This window comes from Papio anubis, chromosome 1 (assembly GCF_008728515.1).
Source record: "Papio anubis isolate 15944 chromosome 1, Panubis1.0, whole genome shotgun sequence".
NCBI lineage: Eukaryota > Metazoa > Chordata > Mammalia > Primates > Cercopithecidae > Papio > Papio anubis.
In genome coordinates, this window is record NC_044976.1 from 218065847 (window position 1) to 218088654 (window position 22808).

The 22808-nt window shown below is 42.6% G+C and overlaps 1 pseudogene; it reads right to left on the reverse strand.

The window, feature by feature from the left end:
* Positions 1-3419: 3419 nt before the first annotated feature.
* Positions 3420-18799, reverse strand: LOC101025797 (annotated as a pseudogene).
* Between the last annotated feature and the right edge of the window lie 4009 nt (positions 18800-22808).

The following is a 22808-nucleotide window of genomic DNA, read 5'->3' on the forward strand; positions in this document are numbered from 1 at the left end:
CCACATCACACACACCACACACCACCACACACCACACAACACACACTACATCACACACACCACACACCACACACCCCACACACCACACACCCCACACAACACACACACACCACACCACACACACCCACACCCCACACAACACACATACACCAATAATAATACCTCACACACCACACACACCCCACATAACACACATACACCACACACCACACAACACACAACACACACCATGTCACACACACCACACACACACACCACATCACACACACCCCACACACACACATACACCACATCACACACACCACACAATACACACACACCCACACACCACACCACACCCCACACAACACACACACACCACACCACACACAACACCCACACAACACACACTACATCACACACACCACACACACACACCACACCACACACACACCCCACACCCCACACAACACACATACACCACACACACACACCACACCACACACACCCCACACAACACACATACACCACACACCACACAACACACACACCCCACACACCACACACCCCACCACAACACACACACACCACACAACACACCCCACACAACACACACTACATCACACACACACACCACACACCACACACCCCACACACCACACACATCCTACACAACACACCACCACACACCACACAACACACAACACACACCATGTCACACACTACAACACACACCACACCACACACACCTCACACACACACACATACACCACATCACACACACACCACACACCACACACCCCACACACCCCAATACACCACACAACACACACTACATCACACACACCACACACCACACACCCCACACACCACACACCCCACACAACACACACACACCCCACACAACACACACACACACCACACCACCACACACCCCACACACAACACACACTACATCACACACACCACACACACACACACACACACCACACCACACACACCCCACACAACACACACACCCCACACAACACACACAACACACACAGCACATCACACACACCACACATACCACATCACACACACACCACACACCCCACACATCACACACACACCACACACCCCACACACCACACACACACCACACACACCACATCACACACACACCACACACCCCACACATCACACACACCACATCACACACACACCACACACCCCACACATCACACACACACACCCCACATCACACACACACCACACACCCCACACATCACACACACCACATCACACACACACCACACACACCACATCACACACACATCACACACACCACATCCCCTACAGTGATACCCTGGTTGACTTACTAGAGATTGGTAAAGAGGAAGGGAAACCAGTTGGTCTGGGAGAAGAGGCCCATCCATGATGCCAATGACCCCACCATTTAGATCCAAGGAGGAAAATAAAGCACGTCTGGTCTGGAGCTTGTAGCAAACATGCGGAAGCCCTGCACCCCCATATGCCTGGGCACCCCTACATGCCCGGGCACACCCCTTCAGGCCCAGGCACCCCTCCAGGCCCGGGCACCCCTCCAGGCCTGGAACCCCAGCTGCTTGCTTTTCTCCTCAGTGGGAAAAGAGTTTCAGGGGCCTGGCCTTCTGAGAAAAAGCCCCTCAAGCCTTATAGTGTGATGGAGGAGGGGAAAGGAGAGGATGAGATGAGATGAGAAGGAGATCCCAGCAGCACATCAAGTGCACAGATCACCTCAGCCTATGGAGAAGACCTGACACTAGCCTCATTTTCAGGGAGAAATGCTGGAGGCCCAGAGAGGTCAGGACCTGACCCAGGGGCACACAGCAGAGAAACAGAGCCTGGGAGTGACCCCAAAGCAGGACCCAGAGCCATGCTCACCACCTCTGTGGGTAAGAGGGACCAGTGAGGCTGGGGTCAGGGCCCCCCACCTGGGACAGGAGAAGAAGTGGCATCTGAGGCTGTTTCACTAGGTACTTCCCATGTGCAAAGTTTTATTGTGGAATCTTTTCAACAGCCTGGCAGGGTCCTGCTATAATTGCTTTCATCTTCCACAGAGAAAGCTGGAGCTCAGAGAGGCTGTGAGGACACAAAACCACACAGAATGAAGGATGACACACACAGAATGATGCACAGAAGACACACACACACTACACACAAACCACACACAGAATAGCAGATGGCAAAACAACAAGAAAACTACATCCCCAGCCCACATCCTCCCTGAACTCCACACTCCCCTCTCCTGAGCATACAACTGCCTAGGGCAATGCCAAAGGAGCAAGGGCCACAAGAATGTCCTGGACCTGGCCAGGGAAGGACCTGAGCTGGTCCCGAATGCCCTTCCTGTGGTTTCCGCTTCTCCCAGGGCTCAGGCCCTGGCCTTGCAGTCCTCTCACCTTCTGGATCTGGCCTGGTGATTGTCCTACAGAAGGAGGATCCCGGTAGAAGCTTAGTGCTGGTGTGGCAGAGGCCTTATATAGCAGGTGGCCGTACAATCAAAAGGCACAGCTTCTTCTGGGGAGGGACCTCTGGGTCAGACAGGCTAAGGCCTCTGGCTGTCAGACTGTGCCCTGGCCAATAGGGCTACAGGCTGCTCAACCCTTTGGCATCTGTGCAGCTCGTGTCCTCTCTCAGACCTCTAGGAATTGGGAACAACTTTGGTCAAGGCCTGCCTTTGGCAAAATGTAAAGAGGAGTAAGTTATCTTCCGCACTCTCCCAGTCTCCTCACACTGTGCCATGGGTGCTCCTGGTTTTCAGTGTGGACCTGAGTTATCTTCCCTCCTCATCTTTACACTGTCCTGGCACTTTACACACACACACACGGTGGGGAGTGGCGGGAGCCCACTCATCCGAGGATGCAGAGGTTGAGGGGTACATATCATACCAGTGTCCCCCAGCCTGCGTTTAAACCTTGCAGTTCCCTGCTCTTGAAAATACCCCTTGGCGATGGCTACCCTACCCGTGTCTCAGCTCTCTCTTCCTTCCCCAAACTCATGCGTTCATTCGACAAACATTTTTTGAGCACCCTCCGTGTCTTAGGCCTACTATAGGAAACCGGGAGGTATTTGTGAGCAAAAAGACAAAGACCTTTGCCCTCCTGGAGTGTAGTCTAGAGAGGGCTACAGACAGCATAAATTAAAGTGGTAGATAAGCAAATCACAGGGAAAGTCAGAATGTGGTGACTGCTCTGGCAAAAAGACAGAGTAGGATGAGGCATTCCACTTTCAATGAGGAGGCTGTAGTCGGTCTGATGGAGAAGACAAAATCGGAGTTATTTTTATAAGCAGAGACTCCAGCCATCTCTTTTCCTCTCGCTTCTCACCATGTGCCTTCAGGCTGCTTATCACAGCATTTTCCTAAAAAAAAAAGGCAGCTTCCTCCCTAACAGAACCATATCGTTTCCCACCACACATTAGTCAGTCACCTGGCAGGGCACAAGAGAAGTGGCACAGTCATATCCAACGGGGTGTGTGTGGGTTTGCAGGTTTCGTGAACGTGGCCTCCCTGAGCCACAGATGGAGGGCCCGACGAGCCCACGAACGCTGTTCTGAGAGAACAGCTCTGGTGTCAGACTGAGTCCTGACACGAGAAAATCGGGTTGATCAGTGTTAATTCCTTTCAGAAGGCACCAGATACTCAGGCAAATGGACGCAACTCAACCACAAAGATCTGAGTCTGAATCCAGACTTTGTCCCTCATATCACATGGGTTACTTATTAACCTCACTCGTTGGGCCACAGCTCTTTGTCTTTAAAATGGAATCATCAGGCCCTGAAGAAATGCCTCCTGATGATTTATTTACTCCTGGAATCATCACCCCATTCCTCTGTGTTTTTTCCAAGGCCATCTATCTATCAATAATGTCCTGAGGACGCCTACCTCATGGGGAATTATTATTAACACCATGTATGATTTTAACTGGGCCCATTTATCAACAAGGACACTGAAGATAATGGAAGCCCCCTGAACTAGGCTGTGCAGTCTACATGGCTGCTCACAGCAGTCCTGGGTTTTGAGGCCCCAGGCAGTGTGCCAAGGGTATCACCAGCTGCCATGACAGATAAGGAAACAGGCCCAGGGAGGCCTTCCCTGTAGGCCTTCAGACACCTGGGCCACCAATCTCCCCATTTCAACATGGCTGATATGGGATGCAGCCTCCCACCCATGGGATTGGAGACATTGACTAGACTCCCCTCGTCCCTCCTCCAGGGAGTTCACCTCTCTGTCATCAATGTGGGGTCCAAGGACCAGAATCAGTCACAGGGAGTTACGAAAAAGCCCTCCTCTAAAGCAGACTCCTCCTGACTAGCCAAGAAGTCCAGAAGACCCAGGAGAAGCTACGTCTCAGCAAGCAGCCCAACTTTTAAACTAAGAAGCCCTGGGCACACCTCAGGCAGGCTGGTGCCATCATCTTTTTAGAAGAGGACAAGGTTGCCCATCCTTACAACCTGCTGAGCTGAGGCAAACCTGGAGCTCAGCCGAGTCCCAGCGAGTCATCTAGTGCTAAATCTGGAACCACTCTGGGAAATGGCCTTTTCCCAAAGTTTCCCTTGATAACCAGCGAAGCTGGAGGTGAAGGTTTCAGAGAAGTCCCTCATTTGGAATAAGCGTGTGGGAGGTGTGTAGGGTCAGGTCAGGGAAGCCAGAGCAGGAATTGTATCCAACAGGAGTCCAAGCCAAAGACCCAGCAAAAGGATCAAGGGCATCCACCCCGACCTGCCTTCTGTATGTGTTTGCTTCTGGGAGCCTTTCATTGTCTAGCTTATTCCTCCAGCTTGGAGATGTGAGAACAGGCTAAAAAGAATGAATTATTGCCCCCAGCATTCCTGTCTCCCCCTCCCCCAGTCACCTTGCAGAGGAAATGAGCATGTCCTGGAAGATAAACTTCCCCAATCGTCCGTGGCCTTGTGTAAGATGATGATCCCCTGAGTCTTGGGTTTCCCATCTTTCAAGTGGCAAAAACGGCGCTACTGCCTGAAAAGCTATTCTGAAGGTTAAAGGAGGTCACACAAGCAGACGATGAGGAGAAACTATCACGTCATACAGGCTCTAAAAACAATGGCTACTGCTGCTATCATTGTTCTATGAGCTCATATCAGTGACTGCACAGCCCAGAGGAGCTTTCATATCCGCACAGGGCAATGGTCTCAGGTGAGGTGCAGCCTCAGAACACACTTCTACCACAATTAGATACACTTCATGCCCACTAACACGAATAAAATCAAAAAGAAAGAAAGAAAAAGACAGAGAAAGAAAGAGAAGGAAGAAAGGAAAATTGCAAGTGTCAGGATATGGAGAAACTGGAACCTTCATACATTACTGGTAGGAGTGTAAAATGGTGCAAAACTGTGGAAACAGTTTGGCAGTTCCTCTGAGAGTTACCAATGACACAGCAAATCCACACCTAGGTACATACCCAATATAATTGAATGAAAACAACTGTTTATACAAAAACTTGTGCATGAATAATCATAGCAGTATGATTAGACTTAATTTACAAGCATATATATATATTTCTTCACATCTCTCTTCCCCACGTCTGGTTTCTTTTTACCTTTTCAAGTAAATGACTTTAAAATGACTTCCAAATTACACAAAATTATTTTTTATAAAATGCAATTTACAGAATTATATATTAATTAGAATTTTTATTTCTAGTAATCTTAAGTTTTAGTGAAAACGAGAAGCAAGAAATCTGAACTGTATGTCAGATATTAGCATTTTATACATAAAATTATTTCACAATTTCAGAACCATGTTTTCTCATATAATAATTATTTACATTGGAAATGACCCAGACATTCAATAAGCATTTGTTATTTAATTTAAAATAATGTTAAGATTTTACATTACACAAAATGTCCACTTATAGGTATTTATCTCATTTACATGTATTTAATTTATTTTTTAACAATTTAGATTACTCTTGAAAACCAAGGTATTATATAAAGTTAGTCATTATCTAAAGTTATTTCCCTAATAACCACAGAGGTCAATATAAAATTTATTGATTTAGACAGAAATATATGCTGATGACTCTAAAGACATTTTTATTATTTTAATAATAATTTTTGAAGCTAGTTTTATTTATCGAAGATTCACATGAACTTGAAAACTGTTTAGACTTAATTTATGAGTACTCGTTTACTTATATGCCAATTTGGTAGCAAGACAAGTGAAACAAAAAGCTGGTTCTTTGAAAAGATAAATAAAATTGATAGACCACCAGTGAGATTAACCAAAAAAAGAAAACAGAGGATCTAAATAAGCTCAATTAGAAACAAAACAGGAGATATTACAACTGATACCACAGAAATACAAAAGACCATTCAAGGCTACTATGAACATCTTTACATGCATAAACTAGAAAACCTAGAAGAGATAAATAAATTCTTGGAAATATACAACCCTCCTAGATTAAACCAGAAAGAAATAGAATATTTGAACAGACCAATAACAAGCAGAGAGATTGAAATGGTAATTCTTTAAAAAAAAAATGCCAATAAAAAGAAGTCCAGGACCAGATAAACTCACAGCTAAATGCTATCAGACATTAAAAGAAGAGGTGGGCGCAGCGGCTCACACCTGTAATCACAGCACTTTGGGAGGCCAAGGGGAGTAGATCACTTGAGGCCAGGAGTTCAAGACCAGCCTAGCCAACATGGTGAAACCCCGTCGCTACTAAAAGCACAAAAATTAGCTGGGCATTTTAGTGCACACCTGTAATTCCAGCTATTAGGGAGGCTGAGGCAAGAGAGTTGCTTTCACCCGGGGATGGAGGTTGCAGTGAGCCGAAATTGTGCCACTGCACTCCAGCCCAGGTGACAGAGCAAGACTCTGTCTCGAATAAATAAATAAATAATTGGTACCAATCCTGTTGACACTATTACAAATGGTAGAGAAAGATGGAATCCTCCCTAAATCATTCTATGAAGCCAGTATCACCCTAATACCGAAACTAGTAAAGGATGTAACTGAAAAAAAACTACAGACCAATATCCCTGATGAACATAGATGCAAAAATCCTCAACAAAATACTAGCTAAGCAAATCCAAAAGCAAATCAAAAAGATAATCCATCACGATCAAGTGGGTTTCATACCAGGGATGCAAGGATGGTTTAACATATGTAAGTCAATAAATGTGATACACCACATAAACAGAATTAAAAACAAAAATCACATAATCATACCAATAGATGCAGAAAAAGCATTCGACAAAATCCAACATCCTTTATGATTAATACCCTCAGCAAAATCTACATAGAAGGGACATATCTTAAGGTAAGAAAAGCCATCTATGACAAACCCACAGACAACATTACACTGAACAGGGAAAGGTTGAAAGCATTCCCCATGAGAACTACAACAAAAGAAGGATGCTCACTCTCACCATGTCTATTCAACATAGTACTAGAAATCCTAGCCAGAGGAATCAGACAAGAGAAATAAATAAAGGGCATCCGAATTGGTAAAGAAGAAGTCAACCTGTTGCTGTTTGTGTCTGGTATGATTGTATACCCAGAAAGGCATATAGACTCATGCAAAAAACTCCTAGAACTGGTAAATGAATTCAGTAAAGTTTCAGGATACAAAATGTACACAAATCATTAGCTCTGCTATACACCAACAGTGACCAAGCTGAGAATCAAATCAAGAACTCAATCTCTTTCACAATAGCTACAAAAAAAAATCAAATACTTAGGAATATACCTAACCAAGGACATGAAAGACCTCTACAAGGAAAACTACAAAACATTGCTGAAAGAAATCATAGATGACACAAACAAATGGAAACACATCCTATGCTCATGAATGGGTAGAATCAATGTTGTGAAAATGACCATACTGCCAAAAGCAATCTACAAATTCAATGCAATTCTCATCAAAATGCCACCATCATTCTTCACAGAACTAAAAAAAAAAAAATCCTAAAATTCATATAGGACGAAAAAAGAGCCTGCATAGCCAAAGCAAGACTAAACAAAAAGAACAAATCTGGAGGCATCACTTTACCCAACTTCAAACTATACTGTAAGGACATAGTCACCAAAATAGCATGGTACTGGTATAAAAAATAAGCGTCTAGGCTGATGGAACAGAACAAAGAACCAAGAAATAAAGCCAAATATTTACAGCCAACTGATCTTTGACAAAGCAAACAAAAACACAAAGTGGGGAAAGGACACCTTATCCAACGAATAGTGCTGGGATAATTGACAAGCCACATATAGAAGAATGAGATGGGATCCTCATCTCTCATCTTATACAAAAATCAACCCAAGATGGATCAAGGACTTACATCTAAGACCTGAAACCATGAAGATTCTAGGAGATAATATCGTAAAACCCCTTCTAGACTTTGGTTTAGGCAAAGACTTCATGACCAAGAACCCAAAAGCAAATGCAACAAAAACAAAGATAAATACATGGGACTTAATTAAACTAAAAAGCTTCTGCACAGACAACGAAATAATCAGCAGAGTTAACAGACAACCCACAGAGTGGGGGAAGATTTTCACAATCTATACATCCAACAAGGGACTAATATCCAGAATCTACAATGGACTCAAACAAATCAGCAAGGAAGACACAAACAATCCCATCAAAAAGTGGGCTAAGGACACAGATAGACAATTCTCAACAGAAGATATACAAATGGCCAACAAACATGAAAAAATGCTCAACATCGCTAATGATCAGGGAAATGCAAATCAAAACCACAAGGCAATACCACCTTACTCCTGCAAGAATGGTCATAATCAAAAAATTAAAAAATAATAGATGTTGATGTAGATGCACTGAACAGGGAACACTTCTACCCTGCTGGTGGGAACGTAAACTAGTACAACCACTATGGAAACCAGTGTGGAGATTCCTTAAAGAACTGAAAGTACAACTACTGCCTGATCCAGCAATCCCACTACTTTGCTAGAGGAAAAGAAGTTATTTATTATTTATTATTATACAAAAAAATTAGTATTTGTTATTATGCAAAAAAGATACTTGCACACGTATGTTTATAACAGCACAATTCACAATTGCAAAAATGTGGAACCAACCAAAATGCCCATCAATCAATAAGTCCATAAAGAAAATTTTATATATATATATATAGATACACACACAATGGAATACTACTCAGCCTTAAAAACAAATAAATTAATAGCATTTGCAGCCACCTTAATGAGATTAGAGACTATTATTCTAAGTGAAGTAACTCAGGAATGGAAAACCAAATATTGTATGTTCTCACTCATAAGTGGGAGCTAAGCTATGAGGATGCAAAGACATAAGAATGATACAATGGACTTTGGGGACTCAGGAAAAGGGTAGAAAGAGGGGATAAAAGACTACAAATTGGGTGCAGGGTATACTGCTCAGGTGATGGGTGCACCAAAATCTCACAAATTGCCACTAAAGAATGTCTTCATATGGCCAGGTGTGGTGGCTCACACCTGTAATCCCAGCACTTTGGGAGGCTGAGGAGGGTGGATCACCTGAGATCAGGAGTTTGAGACCAGCCTTACCAACAAGGAGAAACCCCATCTCTACTAAAAATGCAAAAAAAATTAGCCAGGCAGGGTGGCCCATGCTTGTAATCCCAGCTACTTGGGAGGCTGAGGCAGGAGAATCGCTTGAACCCGGGAAGCGGAGGTTGTGGTGAGCCGAGATCGAGCCATTGCACTCCAATCGGGGCAACAAAAGTAAAACTCTGTCTCAAAAAAAAAAAAAAAAAAGAATGAACTCATGTAACCAAATACCACCTGTTCCACAATCACCCATGGAAATCAGAATGTTATATACATATAAAATAGGTAACAGTTGTTTTATCTTGATTAAATTGGTATCAAATTAATAGGCATAAGTGAAAAAACTAATCATTTACTAGTCATAAAAAATACAATAATATCATTCACTGTATATTACCAAGAAAGTAACTCAGATAAGCAGCAGATGATGAGAAGAGCATCCTGAAAATTCTGCATATATCCTTATGTATATCCTTAAAAATCACTTACTTTCCTTTATGTAATTTTGATTTTAATTTAAATGTCACGTATTTTCAGCTAACATTTAAATTAGTCTTTTGTTGTAAAACTTCAGTTGTTATAAATCGTGAAACATTTTCAGAAACTTGCTTGAAGGTAGAAATAATTCTTTCCTTCTATGATATAATTATATCACATTAAATATTTACAAAATTATGTTTGAGAAATGTATTCTGACCGTGAACATAATCAAATTCAAGATCAATATTATAATAGAATGAAGACTTATGGGGAAATGTTGCAATCAGTAAAATCTTCAAGACCAGGTAATAGTAAAGAAGATACCCATCTGGAATATTGCAGAGTGGTTGATACCACATTTTATCAAAGGACGGTGATGTTCATCTTCTGTTTCCCACAGAACTCTGGATCCAGTTAACAGAGGTAAGGAGAAGCAGCAGCAGTATTTCAAATGTCCACATTTGATCTGCAAAAGATTCTGAGCAGGTAGAAAAAAAAATGCATCCACTTCAGTCTGTGAAATTAAGGTTCAGTTATTTTTCAAGATTGGGAGGACATCACAGTGTTGATTTTTTTTTTTTTTTTTTTTTTTGAGATGGAGTCTCTCCTAGGCTGGAGAGTCACCTAGGCTGGAGTGCAGTGGTGTGATCTTGGCTGACTGCAAGCTCTGCCTCCTGGGTTCACACCATTCTCCTGCCTCCCGAGTAGCTGGGACTACAGGCGCCCGCCACCATGCCCGGCTAGTTTTTGTATTTTTAGTAGAAACAGGGTTTCACTGTGTTAACCAGGATGGTCTCAATCTCTTGACCTCATGATCCACCCACCCCGGCCTCCCAAAGTGCTGGGATTACAGACATGAGCCACCGCGCCCGGCCACCTGTAGAGATTCTTAACAGAGGAGCCAATTCATTGTAAACTTCTTGGCCATATTTGGTCCAAACTTAACTTCAAGGAATTTCAGCATGAGCCCATTTTCTTTCTGTAGGACAAACATCTTCATTATAACATACAATGTCACTGTTAGAGTACACACCAAGTAAAAATTAATCACTTTCATTATTTTAGCTACAAAAGTTCCTTTCTTTAGATTTAGCCAAAGGCACTGAGTAAGCATTGAGACTGCTACCAAACTTAATAAACAAGATACCAAGAAAGCTTGATTCTCTAGCTGCAGTAAATATCCCAGGAAGAGAGAAAATACATAGATTTTATAAACTTCAGAAACCTCATCACTTTGCTCCAGTGAAAAGACATCTAGCAGGAACAGACACTGCTTGAAGAAACTGGATAGTGGCTGTACCCCCATCATCATAAATGTGTAAATGGAAGCACTCATCGACAAGTAGAAAACCTCTCTCCATAAGTATTTAAGTTGCTTTTTCATAGCCTGGAAGTCCAGTAACTTGGCAGACAAAACATGGCAGTGCCCAGCTTTCTCTTAAAGGAATGGAGTATTCGGTTCTTGTTGTATTATGTCTACCCTGTTAATAATAACCCATGCAACAGTGAGCATTCCTGCTAGCCACATTCCATTCATAAGCCAACTTGTAACAAATAAAGCAACAACATATATTCCTTACACTCCAAAAACAATGCCAATAGAGAAATACTCCACCTCAGTAATCTCATTGCTACCAGTGGCTTGATATAAAACAATGGCAATGAGTTCTGGATATGTAGCAGGTCGAACTGCAGACAAAGCTCCTCAAACCCCATATTAAAGAAGGAAGAGGTTTTCTTTAAAACCTCTTCGGGAGCGTCGGCAGACCCACGTCTTAAGAGCCGAGCTCCCGAGAAAGAAATATTGGCCTTTTTAAAGGTTTACAATGTTAAGGGGTCCACGTGAAAGGGTCGTGATAAATCCAGCAGTGTGGGAAACGTGGCTGGGGACTACATGCATCAGCTAACAGAACAAAAAGTTTTACAGTGCTTTTTTCACACAGTGTCTGGGATTTACAGATAACATAACACAAGTAGTTTAGGTCAGGGATTGACGTTATTAATCTTACTTTCTTTAACTCTTAGGGCCGGGTGGTGGTGCCAAGGTTGTCTGGCTATTTATCTTACTTTTGTTTCTTTCTAACTTTTCTAACTAGTCTAGTGAACTAGGCAAGGTCGGGGGAGGAGGGCAGCAAGAGTAGTAGTGGTCTCCTTCCTTATCCCCCCTCTTTGAGAATTGTCACTAATTAGTGGGAGTTCTCACTTTTATTTTTACTTTCTGAATCTCTTTGCGAGACAGAGTGATAGTGTTTTATGTAATACACTTGGGCTGAAGTTTTCTGAGGATCCCATGGTAGCTACAAAACCTTTTATCATTTGAAGGAGCAAGTGTAATACACAGGGGAGCAGCAAGCAAGTTTCTATTACCACTAATATACTTATAATGAGGGCTTTAAATTCTTTATAGCTGGAAACTGTTTTCTAAATGAAGACCTAGGATCAAACCTGTGTTAAACCTGCACAGGCACATGTATCAACTTTGTCATGTCCTAAGCAGGTTAGTTTTTCACTGGGTCTTAAAAGCTTTTTCTTAGTGAGTAACACAGTTTTTTTTTAATAACAGAAGTTTTTAAGAGCCAGATGCGTGAACTTGGGCCGTCTGTTTGGGGAAAGAGTCAGTTAAAGTAAAGTTATCTTCAGGCATTAACGCTTTTGCTTCTCAAGGCCATTGGTCTCTTACGTTAGCCTTTTTATAAACGTAACATGAAGAAACATCCAGGCTGCCAGCACTGTTTTCAGACAACTGAGCAAATAGGCTTTTTCCTTTTTTTTTTTTCTACAGGAGGAGGTTCTGGTAACTTCTGGTTTATATGTTTAAAGAATGACTGCAAGACTCGGAATTGTTGCTGGGCTGGAGGGTCTGGGTTTGCTAAGTAGTATGTATAGAGTGGGGACACCTTATATAGGTGTTTCTAGCATGGTTATGGGGGGGTAACAGTAGCAAAACAATGTACAGTATATTCATATCCAGCGAGGACAAAAGAGGTCCTTACCTGGGAAAAAGATTGAAGACAGCAACAGAATAGAAAAACAGTTAGTATTACAGGAAAACTGTTAGTCTTAAGATTTTTAACTACATTGACTTGCTTGATGAGTCCTCAAGCTTTGGCCATGCGCAGACTGGTCAGCCTCCGGAGTGACCAGAGCAGGGCTGTCGTCCTCGGCAGCAGCTTGATCTCATCTCAGGATCAGCCGGGTTGGATGATCTGCGTCCTGCTGGCTGGTCCACTTGTCCTGAGCTGCCGGTGTTCGCTGACTGGTGGATCCAAGACACAACACCTGCAACTTTAACAGCAGTGGGAGTGGACAAGGTTACAGTACAGGGCCCATCCTATATGGGTCCTAGAAAAATTAGATTTTACTTTAAACAGAGTCACTAGATTTAAAAGGGTGTCAGGCTTATAGGCATTTTCATTTATTTAATTATGAATACTTTGTATGGTTATTTTTAAAGCCTGCATTTCCTTTTTTAAGGTTAATTCCTTTAGTTTCTGGAGATCACCTTTAATCTGACTGATGATTTGGGGATGGCCAACCAAACAAAATCTTATAGGGCAAATACCTACTTTGTTTGGTGGGGGTGCCCCCGACTCAGAGGAGGACCATAGGCAAAAACCTGATTTTATCATAAATGAATTTTCTGGCAATATTTTTTTTCAGTAGCTGCTCGAGTGTCCAGTTCATGCGTTCCACCTTTTCTTGAACTTTGTGGCTGATAGGCTGTGTGTAACTTCTATTTTATTTTTAATGGTCTTGTTAAATCTTGCACAATTTCAGCTATAAATGCTGGCCTATTGTCTGACTTTAAAGTTAGAGGTAGTCTAAACCTGGGGATAATGTCTTTTAACAGTACTTTAGTCACTTGTACTTTTTCTGTCCTGGTGGGGAAAACTTTAACTTAACCTGAAAAGGTGCAAACAAGCACTAGCGTTTACCGATAGCCTCCAGCACGGGGCAGTTCTGTAGTCTATAAGCAAGTTTTCACAAGGTACGGCTCTTTCTCCTGTTTAAGTTCCTTAGAGGAGGGGTTCTTCCCCCCGCCCTCTGCCCCCGCTGTGTAACTCTATTTAGTGGCTTAGCCTTCCATGAGAAACTGGAATCCAGATACAGCAGAATCTTGCTGCTTTTAACTTCTAATGTGACCATGGGCTCCTGGGAGCCTAATGAGAAGGTGCGTAGTCTGCCCTAATCTTTACATTCTTCAGCTCCTGTCAGCCTGAACGGATCAGTATTTGGTTCCTCCAAGGTGCGGCAGCCCTTGGCTGATGGCCTCTTCATCTTGCGGCCTTGGCCATTTCCTTTATTGCCTTTTGAACACTTACCCTTCTAGTGTCCTTTCTTTTTGCATCTCGCACATTAATCTCTCTCTACCCTTGTCCGGCTCTTGAATCCTTGCCTAACTTGACTTCTTTCACATTTACATCCACGTCCACATGCTCTCACATTGCTAATTTCTCTTTTTCTAAGAGCTGTTGTGAAATATTGGCTTTTTTTCTCCATGCACTGCTGTCTATCTCTCCTGTTTTCTTTTGATTCTCTTTTTTTTCACACTTACTTTTAGTCTTTCTTTTTCTTTTGCTCTTTCCCAGTTTTGTTCCTTGGTCACAGTTAACATACGCCTTGGTGGCCACTTTTATAGGCTAGGTGGCATTCGTGCCTGCAGTTTCTGCTTGATGTTACCCTGGACTTGCTTTACAAGTGAAGTTTCACTAGATACTGATTTTCAGCAGCCTCAGGGTTAAATGACATGTAAAGCCAGAATGCTTTATAGAGTCTCTTATAAAACTGTCTTAGGCTCTTGTCAGCTCCTTGAAGGATTCCTGAAATCTTTTTTTTTTTTTTTTTGAGAGGGAGTCTTGCTCTGTCACCTAGGCTGGAGTGCAGTGGCCGGATCTCAGCTCACTGCAAGCTCCGCCTCCCCGGTTCACGCCATTCTCCTGCCTCAGCCTCCCGAGTAGCTGGGACTACAGGCGCCCGCCACCTCGCCCGGCTAGTTTTTTTGTATTTTTTAGTAGAGACGGGGTTTCACTGTGTTAGCCAGGATGGTCTCGATCTCCTGACCTCGTGATCCGCCCGTCTCGGCCTCCCAAAGTGCTGGGATTACAGGCTTGAGCCACCGCGCCCGGCCCCTGAAATCTTTTTTATATTACTTGCTTTTTTCTAACAACTCTTAGACTCTGCAGAAGTGCTTTTCAGTACCTCTGCAAACGCTGAAGCTGAGTTGCATTCTTTGGGTGTTTCTTTCCTCTTTTTCCTAGAGTTTAACAAGCCCTTTTCTTTATATAATTTTTTTGCACTTGGAGGGTTAAACAGGCATACCGAGAGTCAGTGTAAATGTTTAGTCTTACCTTTACTGAGTTCTGAGGCCAAAATTAAAGTAATGAGCTCAGCTTAACGACAGTGTCCAGGGTTACCACCGCATATTCTGCACATCTCTCTCCTTGTGAGTTGATGAAGCTGTTCCCGTCCAAGTATAGCTCCTAGTCTACTGATGCCCAAGGCTGGTCCTGGAGGTCAGGTCTGCTGGAGTAAACTTGAGTCCAACACCTCTACACAGTCATGCTCGACAGGGCTCTAGCTGCCGGGAGCAAGGTGGCAGGTTCAGGGTATTTCCAGTTTAGTAGATCAGTGGTTGAAAAGGGCTGATAGATGAAAGTCTGTTGTCCCGCCAGATGTGGGCCTGGTCATTATAATAGACAGGTCCTCATATCTCCCTGAGAGGCATTTAAGTAGCTCGAGCAAGACCAGATCTGAGACCGCCCACTTGACTATCTTGACTTCCTTCCTTGGCCTCTCGAGGCTCCGATCCTCCCCTTTGAGGTGAGATCTGGGGCATGTTAGCTCCTGAATCTAGTTTCTGAGGGGTCTGTTGGCCTCGGTAAAGCGGGGTAGGCTGGGACACATGGAAAAAGAATTTCTATGATCTCTGGTGGCTCCTGCAAAACTGGCTTCTTTTGCTGTTTCTGGTACTCCCTTTTTTAACTCTGCGTCTGCTGGCGAAGTTGCTCTTACTTTTACTTTTGGCTGTTTTGCAATAAGCTGTTAAACAGGGCTAAATTTATGCCAGTTTTGTCTATATTCTATTTAACCATGAGTCAATATAAAGGGATTTGATCTAGGTACACTGGCTGTCCTCCAACCTCTGTCACCACCTTAAATACATGGCCAATTGTTCCTTGTCTATAGCTCCTTCGGTGGGCTATCCAACACCAAAAGAGGGCAGTTCTAATTCACAGAGAGATTTTAACCTCTAAGGGGTTAACTTAACTCTATAATCTCCTGCAAAACCTTTCTTAAGGTTCTGTAACATGCATTTTAATAGAGTAAGTTTTGATGATTTGATGACTTTCCCTTTTTCTTTTTGAATTTTTTTAAACACAGTTCCTAGCGGAGTGGGCTTACTTTGTGTCTGACCTATTTTTCTCTTGAGATGAAACAACATTCACACTACAAAAAGGAAAGGGTAAAAAGTCACTCACTCATCTCATTCACACTAAATCAAAATCAAAACTAAAACCAAAGTGTTGTTAAAGGCACACCTGTTCATCAAGCAATTTAAGCCAAGTCAAAATCAGAACCAAAACCAAAGTGCCAAGAAAGGCAGGCCTGTTTATCAAGCAATTCAAGTCAAGTCAAAATGAAAACTAAAACCAAAGTATCAAGCAATTAATTCAAGTCAAGTCAAAAACAAAAACCAAAGTGCCGGTACAGGCACCCCATGGATGATCAGGGCACGCTTCCACTCAAATGGAGTGGGCAAGTTCCAAAGACCAGTCTTACCAAGTTTCAGATGTCCGGACTTAAAGTGCCAGTTCCTTCCTGGTGTTCAGACCCTGTGTGGATCCTCCATGGGGACCTGCTGTGCACTGCTCTGACGAGGTGTTCCACCGGGGCAAATGCCTACCCGGGAGCGCTCTCAGGATCCGCATTGCTCAAGCTGGCCGGAGTCCCCTGCAGGGATGCTCCACAGGGCAGGCCTAAGCTGCCTAAGGGGCTGCCTCGGCTGTCCATTTATCACCTCACTTCCCGGTCAGGGGCAGAAACTTAAGGACAAGCCTTGAACAAAGCTCCTCAGACACCAGATTAAAAGAAAGGGTTTTTTATTGACGGAGTGTCCATAGACTCCTTCTTAAGAAACCAAGCTCCCGAAAAACACTTGTGGCCTTTTTAAAAGGCTTACAACTGTATGAATGTCTTCTTTTGAGAAATGTCTATTCATATCCTTCATTCATACAGCCAACAAACAGATGAAAAAATGCTCATCATCACTGTACATCAGAGAAATGCAAATCAAAACCACAATGAGATACCATCTCACACCAGTTAGAATGGCGATCATTCAAAAGTCCAAGGGAAACAACAGGTGCTGGAGAGGGATGTGGGAGAAATAGGAACACTTTTACACTGTTGGTGGGATTGTAACTAGTTCAACCATTATGGAAAACAGTATGGCGATTCCTCAAGGATCTAGGGCAGAATGTACCATGACCCAGCCATCCCATTACTGGGGATATACCCAAAAGGATTATAAATCATGCTTAACATAAGACACATGCACCGCATTATGTTTATTGCAGCACTATTCACAATAGCAAAGACTTGGAATCAACCCAAATGTCCATCAGTGACAGACTGGATTAGAAAATGTAACATATACACATGGAATACTATGCAGCCATAAAAAGGATGAGTTTGTGTCCTTTGTAGGGACATGGATGCAGCGACCATCATTCTCAGCAAACTATCACAAGAACAGAAAACCAAGACACCACATGTTCTCACTCTTAGGTGGGAACTGAACAATGAACACACTTGGACTCAGGAAGGGAACATCACACACGGGGCCTATCATGCAGAGGGAGGGAGAGTTGCATTGGGAGTTATACCTGATGTAAATGGCCGAGTTGATGGGTGCAGCACACCAACAAGGCACAAGTATACGCATATGTAACAAACCTGCCGCGTTATGCACATGTACCTACAACACAGTATAATAATAATAAATAAATTTAAAAAAAAGAATGAAGTTAAACCTTCAATCTCAAAAAAAAAAGAAAAAGAACACAACTTTAAAGGGGTCATTGAAAGAGATTAAGTGATAAATCAGCAAGCATAGGAGGCATTGATACAGGGGCTACATGCACTCAGCTAGCAGACAAAAAGTTTTACAACACTTTCATACAGTGTCTGGAATTTACAGATAACACACAAGTAGTTTGGAGTCAGGGGTTGATGTTATTATTATTACTTTTTTTTTTTTTTTAACTCCCTAGGGCGGTGGTGGTTAGTCAAGGTTGTCCTGGCTATTTATCTTGCATTCTTTCTAACTTTTTGCTTTCTCTCTTTCCTCCTGTCTTGTGAACTAGGCAAGATTACAGGGAGGAGGCAGCAGGAGAAATAGTGGTCTCCTTCCTTAGATATAGAAACATTTGCTACACTGCGTTTATGCTATTCCAGGGGCCAGTTTTGTTATTGTGTGTCAGTTCATAAACACCTCTTCCAAATGAAGGTGACGTTGGCACATCTTTATGAGTGATAAATGCCACTGTCACCCTGAAATGTGATTTCCCCGTCAAGCTCCTGCCTGCTGGAAAGTGAGAATTTCTGTTCATGGTATAAGTAGAGATCATATATCATACCACTAGTAATGGCTGCAAGACAGCCAATGGAAATCTTTGCAAAGCCTTGAAATCATACACGTCTTGGAGCTCCTTCAGAAACTAGAATGTCACTGATTTTCTCTTCTTTGGCAGATTCCTTATTTTCTGAAGATTTTGGCATTTTTCTTTAACGCAGCTCTACAATTGGTCCTTATTCATCTGCCATCGTCCACTCAGGGTGCAGGGCATCCCTCCAACTCCCTCATGGCCTGGAGTCTCACTCCCTCTGCCTGGCGGAACCCCCCCACCTTGGCCCACTCATAGCCATCACACCCCCACTGCCTGACCTGCCCACTTCAAGGTATATTTTTGATGAAAAATATTATAAATAAAATAATTTTTTTTTAGATAGAGTTTCACTTTGTCACCCAGGCTGGAGGGCAGTGGCGTGATCTCAGCTCACTGCAACCTCTGCCTCCGGGGTTCAAGTGATTCTCCTGCCTCAGCCTACCGAGTAGCTGGGACTACAGGTGCCTGCCACCATGCCTGGGTAGTTTTTGTATTTTTAGTAGAGACGGGGTTTCACCATGTTTGCCAGGCTGGTCTTGAACTCCTGACCTCAGGTGATCCACCCACCTCAGCCTCCCAAAGTGCTGGGATTACAGGTGTGAGCTATCGCACCCAGCCAAAAATAATTGTATATGGAAAGAAAATCTTGTATGATAATTTTTTGCCCTAAAGTAAAATAGCTGTTTAGGAAAGAGAGAAACGTAAGACAAGTCAGACGGTCTAAGCATGTGACAGCCTATATAAGTTGTAATAAGGTTCATGAAGGAGAATTTACAAGAGGAATTTTGTATGTGATTAAGTTGACTATAATTCAAAGGGAATTATTTATAATAATCTCTCTAGCATTAGTCCCCTATGTTAAAACAAGTTTTTCTTAAGGTACTCATTTGCTCTTAATGAATTACAAAATGTTTCTTTTTAACTTTATAACCTCTTTTTTTAATTCCTCAGACTCATATCTCAGAGCTTCAACTTTTGCTGTGTCTCACTGCTTTCAGCTTGTTCTCTCCTTGAGAAGGCTTAAAACGAAGCCCTAAAACTCTCCTTTACTTTTTTCATCAGCTCCTGTAACTTTTTTCCTCCACTTATAACTATTGTTGTGGCCTAATGCTAAAAGGTTTTATCTTAAAGGACCAGAAAAGCAATATTTTCCTCCAGTATAACTTGATTCTGTGCTCTGGGCTTTTCTTGATATGTCTAAATTTTGCAATGTGATCAGGACACTTGTCATACAGTTACTAAGAATTATGTAATTCCTTGTTATACTCATAACCTTGAACACATTCTTCCCGATTAAATTGAAGTAATTTCTTTCATCAGGTTTAACTTCCAGGTTATCTAATGGGTTTCCCATAAGGAGAACAGCATGTTATGTTTTGTCAAAATAATTCCTATGCTGCTTTTTTGTTGGTTTGTTGGTTTGTTTGTTTGTTTTTGAGACAGGGTCTCATTCTGTCTACCAGGCTGAAGTGCAGTGGCACAATCTTGGCTCACTGCAGCCTCGACCTCCCAGGCTCAAGCAATCTTCCCACCTCAGCTTCCCAAGTAGCTGTGACTACAGGAGTGTGCCACTATACCTGGGTATTTGTGTATTTTTTGTAGAGATGGGATTTCACTATGTTGGCTAAGCAAGCTATGTTGTCTTTATTGGGTTTTCAACTGCCTAGAAAAAACAAATCTAAAAGGGTTAAGGTTTTTACATCCATTGCAACCTTCTATATTGCCTTTAATGTCTTCTGATGATCACTTTGGTTAAATGAGTATTATTTTACAATGACCTGTGATTCTGTTTTAATCAAATCCTTTGAGTATTTTAACATCTTTGACAGACATCTTTAAAACTGAATCCAGAATTGTGTCTGACCTTTTGCCCAAAGCGATATAAATTAAACACCATAAGATTACAAGATCTTTTTGCAGCTTCCAGTCAGGTCGTGGACTCCAGTATCACTATCTCCAACCCCTTAAAAAGGTCCTTATCAGGTGCTATTAACTAATCCTTGTGCTGTTAAATTATACAGCTTTGACTCATGGGCGCACATATCTTATCCAAAGAAGACATTGACTCCTGCCAGTATCTGACACCCCAACTCAAGTTCATTAGAGCCTTGTCTCTGGACCCAATCAAAGGTGACAACCAAAGTAAACAGCTTTTATGAGACACAGGGACAGGCCAGTATTCAAAATCATTAGGATTCATTTAACAATTTTGCCTTTATCTAAAATAATATAATTTGTTCCATGCCTTGATACTAAATAACTTAAATGTTTAATTACATTTAAGCTTCCTTTTCTGCCATTCTCAGAACTAGGCAGGGCTTATGACATTTTGATTTAAAACTTTGCTAATTATTTATATTTTGTTTCACCTCTAAAAATCTAAAACTGTTCTATCCCTCCAGGCCCAGGGACTGTTACAGACGAGATGCGACACAGCTTGGCTCTGCATCTTCACCCCAGTCTCATCTCGAATTGTAATCCCCACATGTCAGAGGAGGGGCCGGGTGGGAGATGACTGAATCATGGTGCAGATACCCCCCTTGCCGTTCTCATAATAGTGAGTTCTCATGATTTTTTGGTTGTTCTACAGTGTGTGGCACTTCCTTCTTCTCTCTCTCCCTCCTGCCACCATGTAAGCTGTGTCTTGCTTCTCCTTCACTTTCCACTGTGATTGTAAGTTTCCTGAGACCTCCCTACCCATGTGGAACTGTGAGACAGTTAAACTCTTTTCTTTATAAATTACCCAGTCTCAGGTATTTCATTATGACAGTGTGAAAATGGACTGATTGAGAAAATTGGTACCAGGAGAGTGGGGCACTGCTATAAAGATACCTGAAAATGTGGAGGTGACTTTGGAACTGGGTAATGGACAGAGGTTAGAACAGTTTGGAAGGCACAGAAGAAGACAGGAAGATGGGAAGATGTGGGAAAGTTTGAAACTTCCTAGAACTTGTCAAATGGTTGTGATGAAAATGCTGATAGTGATATGGACAATGAAGTCCAGGCTGAGGAGGTCTCACATGGAGATGAGAAACTTATTGGGAACCGGATTAAAGGTCACTCTTGCTGTGCTTCAGCAAAGAGACCCATGGCATTTTGCCCCTGCCCTGGAGATCTGTGGAACTTCGAATCTGAGAGAGATGATTTAGGATATCTGGCAGAAGAAATTTCTAAGCGGTAAAACATTCAAGACATGACCTGGATGTTCCTAATAGCATATAGTCATATGTGTTCACAAAGAAATGATCTGAAATTGGAACTTATGTTTAAAAGGAAGCAGAGCATAAAAGTTTGGAAAATTTTCAGCCTGGTCATGTGGTAGAAAGGAAATGCCCATTTTCCGGGGAGGAATTCAAGCCCAAGCCAGCTGCAGAAATTTGTGTAAGTAATAAGAAGCCAAATGTTAACAGCCAAGAAAATGAGAAAAATGTCTCGAGGGCATTTCAGAGACCTTCATGGCAGCCCCTCCTATCATAGGCCCAAAGCCTAGTAGGGAAAAAAGATTTTGTGGGCCAGGCCTAGGATCCAGCTGTTCTGTGTAGCCTCCAGACTTGACAGCCTGCATCCCAGCCACTCCAGCTCCATCCACGGCTAAAAGGGGCAAAAATACAGCTTAGACCATGACTTCAGAGGGTGTAAGCCCAAGTCTTGGTGGTTTCCATGTAGTGTTGGGCCTGTGGGTGCACAGAAGGTAAGAGTTGAGATTTGGGGATCTTCACCTACATTTCAGAGGACGTATGGAAACTCCTAGATGTCCAGAGACATCCCCACCAAAATCTCATCTCAAATTGTAATCTTCATGTGTCAGGGGAGGGGCCTGGTGGGAGGTAATTGAATCATATGGCGGGGAGAGTGAGTACTTCCCTCTTGCTGTTCTAATAGTGAGTGACTTCTCATGAGATCTGGTTGTTTGAAAGTGTGTGGCACTTTCATTTCTCTCTCTTTCATGCCACCATGTAAGACATGCCACTTCACCTTCTGCCGTGATTGTAAATTTCCTGAGGTCTCCCCAACCATGTGGAACTGTAAGTAATTAAACCTCTTTCCTTTATAAATTACCCTATCTCAGGTATTTCTTTATAATAGTGTAAAAATGGACTAATAGAAGGCGGGTTTGTAAG